Below are 9,303 nucleotides of genomic sequence, written 5' to 3'. Positions count from 1 at the left end.
GGGCATGAGGTAGGGTTGTCAGCTATATGCTGGGAAATTCCTGGAGATTTGGGGTGGGGGTGGAGCCTGGGGAGGGCAGCACTTGGGGAGATGGGAGAGCTCAGAGGCGTATAATGCCATAGAGTCTACTCCAAGCAGCAGCTATTTTTCTCCAGGGGCACTGATTTCTGTAGACTGAAGATAAGTAGTAATGCCAGGAGATCTCCAGGGCCCACCTGGAGGTTGGCAATCCTGAGAGAAATATGTCGCCTCCTCTTTGGAAGTTCTAAGCAAGTGCGGGATGAGGAAGTGCTGTTCATGTGTGCTTCCTGTCCCCTACTTCCTTAGAATTCTCAGAGCTATTCCAGCTTTATTGGGGAATGCGGATGCAGTGTCTCACTGGAACACCAGAAAATTCCGCCTGTATGACTGCCAGCTTCTCCCTGCTTCCATCACTATGTGAGAACTGAGTCAGAAATTTCAACAGCAGGAGGCAGCTGATAGGGCTGTCATGAATGAGCATGTGTAAAGGGGGGGACAGGACAGAATTTCACACTCCAGACAGGGTGAAGGACTGACTGCAAGCCCAGTAGTTGCAGGACAGTGGTCAGGGAGCACCATTCAGACAAAAATTTACCTCAGGTGCTGCAGTTATGAAATGAGGCCTGAGAATCTGTAGCTAGAGTCTTTTTTTTTTTCCTTCCAGCAATATCTCTCCACTTCCCAGTATGTTGCCCCGTCATGGGGGTCATGGGTGGCAGCCGCTGAATCTCATGGTCTTTGTTAGAAGGCAGTAGCTATTGAAACATCCTGGCATGAGCACTGGCTTCCTTCCTGCCTGTTCACTCCCCCTTCTCTCCCTGCCTGCTTGTTCATCCTCATTTTGTTGTTCAGCCCACTGCAATGTGATCTGGTGCCACCCATCCCCCACAGCCACAGAGGAAAGCAGCTCAGACATTTCCTAGGCTGGTGGTGTCACCGACTAAATTCAGTGCCAGATCAGACGAGGGGACACACAGGCACACAGAAGAAGAGGGAGGAGCTGCCTGGCAAAGAAAGCGGCATATGCCTCTTCAGGGACCTGAGTGGGTTACTTCTATCCCCAGGTTAGCAGCTTTGTGCATCCCAAGGGGAAGAATTTTATATCCCTACCACATAATAAACCCTTTCCTAAATCCTAACCCATCACCAGCACATGCCTCCCCCCCACCCTCACATACCAGGCAGGTTGTAAAAGAAGTAGCTCAGGAAGGGAGGAAGGGAGGAAGGGAGGAAGGGAGGAAGGGAGGAAGGGAGGAAGGAAGGAAGGAAGGAAGGAAGGAAGGAAGGAAGGAAGGAAGGAAGGAAGGAAGGAAGGAAGGAAGGAAGGAAGGAAATTTTTTTCTGATCTTAAAATGAAAGACATTCTGCTCATAGGCACATGAAAATCAAATATCATCTGTTTTTGCTGAACTGTATTTGCTGAACTTATATCTTTCCCTTAAAACTGTATTCTGGAACCATTATGATGGTTTGTCTATTTAACCATTTTTGTTAGACTGTCTGGTATTAGATTTCAAGACTGAGCAGGGAAACATAGGGCACTTGAATGGCCTGGCTGCACAGAGCCCCTTCTGTGACCTCTAATAGTTGGACTCATTTGGATACAAAATTTGCAAGAATTTTGATAAGAGTGTTGTTAGGGAGTACAAACAATCCAGTAGCCACCGTCAGACCTGGGTGAGGCATGCATATTGCATGGTAGCGAGTTGTGCTGATAAGTCCTGCAATGGCTGCTGTCACATAGTAGTAACAAGTCTCCAGGTGGTGGCCACTGAGCCAGGGTAAGTCACACAACTCACATTACCCAGTGGTTGCTGCTGGCCCTGGCTCTGATAAGTCCTTCCTCGGAGGGGGGGGGGAACAGGGGTGGACTGGAAAGCCAAAATAGCGTGTGAAAGGGCCCTTCTCCCTCCCCCTGGACTTTAGAACTCCAGCTAGTGCAGAATGCTGCAGCCCCTGACCAGAATAGACCAAGATAGCCTGATCTCATCAGATCTCAGAAGCTAAGCACCGTCAGCCTTGGCAGATATTTGGATGGGAGACCTCCAAGGAATACCAGGGTTGTGATGCAGATCTAGGCAATGGTGAACCACCTCTGAATGTCTCTTGCCTTGAAAACATTATGGGGTTGCTGTAACTCAGCTGTCAGGTTCAGTCCCCTACCAGGATCAATGCTAGGCTGTCTATTATGATTACTGAGTGTGTATTGCTGCTCTCTTTGAGGTCAAAGAAGACGGGGACAGCAAAGGATGAGATGGTTAGATAGTGTCATAGATGCAATGAACATGAAGTTGAGCAAACTTCAGAGGACGGCGGAAGACACATTCTGCAGTCACTCCACTGGCTGCCCATCTGTTAGGGACTTCAATTCAAAATAGTGGTTATCCCAGGGGTCATTTCGTAGAAAAAGAGCTAGGGGAACTCATTAGCATAACTCATTAGCATATGCCACACCCCCTGACATCAGGGGCCCGGCAGTGGACCTGCAAGGCCAGCGGGAGTGCGAGGAAGCCCCGCCAAGGCCCTCCCTGGCCCCAGGCAGGCAGGGGTGGGGAGAGGCGGGGAGGAAGCAACTTACCCTCCCTCTTCTCCTGCCTCCTCCTGGCTGAATGAGGGCCGGAAGCGGGGCGGCCGGAAGCAGGGGGCGGGGCTTCGTCATGTGCCCCGCCCCCTGCACCTCACCCGGGGGAACTGCGTTCCCCCGCGATCCCCCCCAAAATGACCTCTGGGTTATCCCAACAAAGCTCTTCATGGTCTTGGACCCTCATATTTGCAAGACCACCTCTCCTCCTACGCTGAGACAGAACAGTTTCACTGATCTGAGCAAGACCTTCTGAAGGTGTCACCCTGCAAATGTGAAAGATCAACAATTGCCTATACACATGCATTCTTTGTTGTGCCCCCCCTTACAGAATGGGCTGCCTGATGATGTCAAGAAGGCTTCTGTCATTCTGCAAATGAATGTAAAACAGAGTTGTTCAAGAAGGTATTTTCATAAGAGTAATAGGGCTATGTTATAATAGAATGGTTTAGGAAGATGTTTTAATAAAGGGAAAGGGACTATAGACCATAGTACTATGTATAGTAAGTACTGTCTTTTGCTGTATGTATTATCCTACTATGTAAGGTCTGCATTGTTTAATTGGTCACATTAATAATTTTGCTTTGTTTCAGCTGTGTTTTTGTTTGGTTTTAGATTTTTGCAATCACAGTCCTATTAAATTGCTTATTGGATGTCCCATCATATTGACTTAATTTACTTACACTGTATAATCCGCCTTGAGTTTCAGTGAGAAAGACAGACTATAAATAACATAATTTGGTTTATTTTATTTATTAAAACATTTGTACCCCTCCTTTCCTTGTGGTTCAAGGTGGCTTATAATATTAGTTAAAAACATTTTCAGTTCAATTCAAACCAAAATAAAATAACAGACCCAAAATCTCTCCCTCCCTCCTTAAATTTAAAAAATACTGACAGAAACAAGAAAGCTGGCAATATTGTTGAGGTTGCCTAGCAACACAAAATTGGCCATTAAGATTTCATAGGGCATTCATTTCTTAAAGCAACAGATACTTCTATTATGGGGTTTTGTTTTTTTTAACCCCCCTCATGTATTTAATTTTAGATATCAGATTTTTCTGCAAACTCAAGGCTTTTCTCTGGTTTGTAGAAAGATGTTTTATCATTGTCCATGGCCCTGATTTAAGGATATACATCTAGGGCCATGTTGTGAACTAGATAATAACAAGTGGAAGAACTGTGAGACTTGTGTGTGGGGGAAAACCATTCTTCCTGCCTCACTTGCCAGGCTGCCCATTTTCTGGACAGCCTGCCCACCTGCAGGGCCACCATGTCTGCTTGCCTGGTTCATGCAGTGGAAGTAGTGGTGGCTCCTGCCTCCCAGCACTGCAGCCACCACCTAACTGGCTCAAATGGTGATGGGTGGCCACAAGCAAGGAAGCCCTCAAAAGGGCTGCAGCCACCATCTCCACCAGATAGTTTGTGGATTTTCCTGGGCCCAGGAGAGAAGAGGTGGGAAGCCACTCCACCCATTTCATGCCTCTTGTGAGGGACAATGACTCCACAAGAGGAGGGGGAATGCTCCCACAAAATAGTGGCCATTTTATCTTCCTCAGTAACTTATTAACATTTTTTAAATTAATTACTTTCTGTTTGAGAGATTTTTGTGTAAACCTGGCAGCTGACTCAGTTTTGTACAAACATCTCCCTACTTTGTACCTGAGCCCAGTGTGCAGATTTAACATTCCACATGCCAAAGTCCCAGTTCAGAATATATGATGATATAGGAGGCACATAAACAAATTTGCAAGGCAAAGTCTTACATTGTAATGACTACAGTATCCAGACTCAAGCAGGTATACAACTGAAAATAAGGTGACCACACCAAAAATCCTGACTTCAGGGTTCAGGCAAGGTCAAAAGGGTGAGGAATTTCAGAATTAATACCCAGAACCAAATTCTACTGATATACGGAGGTCAGGAAAATATCAGAGAGCCAGTGTGGCACAGTGGTTATGAGTGCTGGACCAGAGATCAGTTACCCCAGGTTCAAATACTCTCTCAGCCATCAACCAAAGTCAGTGTGTGACCCCAGACAAGTCACTCTCTCTCAGTTTAACTTACCTCTTAGGGTGGTTGTGAGGATAAAATGAAGATGGGAAAATCATGTCTCCTGCCCTGACCACCTTGGAAGAAAGGAGAATAAATATGTAACAGATAAATAGATTTAGAACAAAGATAAATAAAGGCTGGAAAATTCATGCAAAGTCATATTTTATTTTCAGAAAGAAGAACTAGGCCCAAGGTATGATAACATGAGATCTACAAATGGACCTCCTGCACTTTTTAAAATTATAAATAGCAGCCATGAGAACCTCTGATTTAGACCAATGTCATAGCATGGGAAAAGTGTTTGTTAATTCTTCCTCTTGCTTCATTTCCACAATTTCAGTCACTCCTCCCTGGAATTATTTGCTCAGACAGAGAAAACATGCAAGTACAGTGTTTAATGCTCAGACCTTCATACAACAGGGCTGAAAAGAAGACTTTCAGCCCAATCAGGGACAATGCATATTTGTTACGTGCAGGCCACACATCTTCCCCCAGATGTCCTGGAGTCAAAAGGGTACTGCATTTTCCCAACCTGAACATTTTCCTAGTTAGTACTCTCATTACTATGGTTTTGCTTGTGTGAAATACTGCTGCATAAGTATCTCAAGCACCTGTTGAACATTGGCTATGACACAAGACTAATGGTAATGAGCAACACGATGACTCCCCTACATTATGTTAGGGTTGCCAAGTGCTTACCTGTTCCGGAGCGGGGGAGTCCAGCCTTGGTCCGGGAGTCTTCGCACGCGCGCCGCAAGCACATCACACGGAAGTGACGCAAGCACGTTGGGGGCGTTGGGGGCGGGGCCACAATCATCCGAGGGAAAACCATAGAGTTTTCCCTCGGATGATTGTGGCCCCGCCCCCAATGTCCCCGACGTGCTTGCGTCACTTCCGTGTGATGTGCTTTGGGGGCGGGGTTCCCCCCGGGGGCCCGATCTGGCGGCGGCAGGGAACGGGCCTCCCGGGCGGGGGTTTCCCCACCCCCCGGGGGGACTTGACATCCCTACATTATGTGTACATCATGAAGTCAACCTTTAAAAAGTTGCTATTTCTTTAAATGCTTGCACACTCCTGCTATAAAAGTTTAGCACAGAAGTGGTCATCTGGCCATTTTTTTAAAGCTTTGAATTGTAGCAAGGTTTCTGCTCATTAAACAATGGCCCACCATTATTTGAACCTTTTATTTCTTTTCTATGGGGAATGCTTTGGTAATGAATACTTCTCTTCACCTCCACTAGAGTTAGATATTTCAAAAAGAAGGAAATAGCAAAACAGCTGTTCCTAAAGGGCATAGCTATCCCTTGCATAAAATGCCATTTCTACCCTGAAATTTAAATAAGCATACACTATCACTTTCCAAGCACAACTCAAGTGTTTACTTTGCCACTAAAAGACAGCACATTTTCTGCCCCATGTAGTTGCTGCAAAATAAGTATGCCTCATTTCACAAGTGACTGAGTTCAACCCTCTTTTAGGAAAAACCATCATATGTGTGTATTTGCCCGCACAAAAGCAGAACAAGATAAGCCAAGAAAAACTAGGCCTGCCTGAGGTGAGGAGCCAGTAGCTGGAGAATGTGCACATTCCCTAGGAAAAGCCCTTTCAGTTCCCAGCTTTTTTATGTTTCAGAGTTATCAAACAGGAACAAAGAGGATTTCTGCTCCAGACCACAGGAGAAAGTTAAAATGAATAGACTTCCAGATGAGAAAGGCCTCACTGAGCCATGTGCTCTCTTGGCTTTGAGCACACTTGACAGCCATTTGCTGAAAGGGTGAGCCATGAGGCAGGCAGATGTTTTAGGAACATCTTGAGTTAAGAATCCTTTTACCCAAAACAGGATGCCATTAAGCGTGTTTTCCCATTTTCCCCAACAGCTTTCTGACGGGAAGAACAATCTGACATGTAACTCATGGTAGCAACAACAATTTTGAAAAGCAAGCCAATTAAAGAAACAGCAACAGCACAGAAAACCTTCTTTTAGGGAGACGAGGAGAGGCACAGCCCCCCACCTCGTGTACCATAATCAGAGCGCCTGGTCATGGGCAATTTCCTGTTCCCATTGTTTAATTGTTTGGTTTTTTTTTTTTACCATACTGAGATATAGATGCTTTTGTAGCCATTTCTTCTGTATTGTGGTTAGATGCAGAGACTAGAAAGAGCAGAAACCAGCTGATCATAGCAGCAATGTGAACAGCTTTGTGTGTGCTGATCTTTATGACTGATCATAGCAGCAATGTGAACAGCTTTGCACGGCAAAATCATGTGTGCTGATCTTTATGGCAGGGGCAGACTGCCTGTTAAGGCCACCAGGAAGATACCCAGTGAGCTGATTCCCCCAGGGCCACCTCCTGAACCTGGGGACCAGCCCCCCCCCGGACCACTCCAGCCCAAAGGGAAAGGCATGCATGAGCTGGATACATGGGGAAGGAATGTTTGCCACAGCAAGAGATCCACCCCCCCAGTCCACCCTAACCCGGCCCAGCCTCACTGCAGTGAGGGACAGGACAGGCCTCCCTGGCCTCACCCTCCCCTACCACCCAGCTTGGTTGAGCTCAGTGCTGGCCAGGCAGGTGCTCCTTTCCTCCGGGGGTGGTGGTGGAGCTAGATAGATAGTGTTATGTATGCGGATTGCCACCAGGGGTCCGCGGCTAAGCAAGAGTTTGGTCCCCAAACACAAAGGGGACCTAGGATCCTAGTCCACCAAGAGTCTACCAATAGCACCCTTGGCGGGAAATTCAAACCCTCCAATGGGTGTGTCGGGTGGGAGTGTATCCTGGTGAAATCACCGTTGTTTCTGTTCTTTGGTGCAGGCAGAACAGGGAAAATGGAGAGGACCTAGAGGATGGGGGCAACAACAGCAAGTAGTGTAGGTGGGTGTGTGGACCCCGTTCTGTCTGTTCCTTCACCACTTGCTGCTGCTGTGACAGGGGTGCATTTTCACATCCTTGCCTGGAAGGATGACTGTGCTAGAACTAGTCATTTTCTATGTTAGCAACCAACTGACTGAAACCAACTAGTATCTCTAAGGCTGAGCTATTGGATCCCAAAAACCAATCAGCACATTTTCTGCTAATGCTCTGAGGAGGTCTAGAAGGCATGTGACTCTGGATGGTGGCAGCTCTACAAGATTGCCCACTTTCCATGAGATGAAGAGTCCCTGCCTCTGTTAGAAAACTTAGAAGGCTCCATTTCCCATTATCCAGATGAACACAAGAAGCGCTTATCTTCTGCCCTTAGAAGGAGTTGCAGATCCCCTGCAGGACCTTTGTGGACCCACTGAGGTCTCTGTGCACCAGCTTAAGAAATGCTGCAGTGGTTAGTTCCCAATATTATGGAAAAGGTAGTCAATACTCACCTTTTGGATGCTGTTTTCTGGCCAATGAGTGAGTGTATGGTCCCTTGAGTCACATCTATTAGATTTTGCACACAGATCTTTGTATAAGAGGCATACTTCTTGAATGTGACACTTTTGCTTGAACATTTTTGAGAGACCACTTCTAATGCATCAGCACTTTTACACAGAAGACATTTCCATTCAAGAAGCAGCAGGTGACCTGTTTGTAGCTTTTAAATTGGATAGTCCCACAGGAATGCATTTCACTGTATGTACACCTAGTGTACATATGCCTGGAAGTTGTACTTTATTCTGGCATCTCAGCAAGCGCATTCCATCAATGGAAGGTCTTTCCTTTACCTCAGGGAGCCTTCCCTCTGGTAGAAGATGCCTCTTTTGCTAGAAAGGGGTTTGTTGCAATGAGGAAAAGTCTTGTGGTTTTGGAACAGATTTACAGGATCCAACCATATATTTTTAGAAGTACTTTAGGGATGTCAGCCTCCTGGTGGGACCTGGGGATCCCCCAGAATTACAGCTCATCTCCAGAATACGGAGATCAGTTGTGCTGGGGAAAATGGATGTTTTGGAGGGTGGACTCTATGGCTTTGTGCCCCACTGAGGTCCCTGTTCTCCACAGGCTCCATTCCCAGATTTCCAGGAGTTTCCCAACCTGGATCTGGCAACCCTACCCCCATTCCCTGTCAGTGGCCAGAGGGACCTGACGACCCTGTACATGTATCATCATCACCATCATAGCAAATTAATAGCATCTGCTAGTAACAGTCAGGAATGGCGGGGTGGGGTTGGTGAAGAAACTCACAGTATCATGATGGTAGACTATGTAGTGATCAGCAGGCAGTTAAATTTAGTACCTGAGGACACCAAGTTTGATTACAATTTTTGTGGCCCACCAAGCCCTCACTTCCTCCTTCATCAGCACCCATCATTCTGCCCCTTTTGAAAGCACATGTCGCATGCTGTGTACATTCTGTGGGGGCTTCCATCCTGTCATGCCTTCAGAATAACACAGTGAGACCTTTATTAGCTACACTTTAAAAGTGAGTTTAAGGGGGGGAGAATTGTTTGTATGTGACCTACAAATATAGGTCTCAGTTTTTATAAGGCTGCAACTCAAAAGGCCCTGACCCAAGTTTGAATGAATTTTACTGCTGGATTGGAAGGGACTTTGTGCCAGATACAACAAGAAACTTCCTTCTTGGTTAATAATTTCTAACTAGAGGCTAGTTGAGTGGAGACGAGAAGGGGACTAGAAATTTATTGAATAGCAATAGGAGAAGGTTAGCATCAC

The sequence above is a fragment of the Gekko japonicus genome, unplaced genomic scaffold (genome assembly GCF_001447785.1).
Source record: "Gekko japonicus isolate JY-2015 unplaced genomic scaffold, Gekko_japonicus_V1.1 scaffold332, whole genome shotgun sequence".
NCBI classification, from domain to species: Eukaryota; Metazoa; Chordata; class Lepidosauria; order Squamata; family Gekkonidae; genus Gekko; species Gekko japonicus.
The sequence above is the reverse complement of the archived record's forward strand: the minus strand, read 5'-3'. Positions refer to the sequence as shown.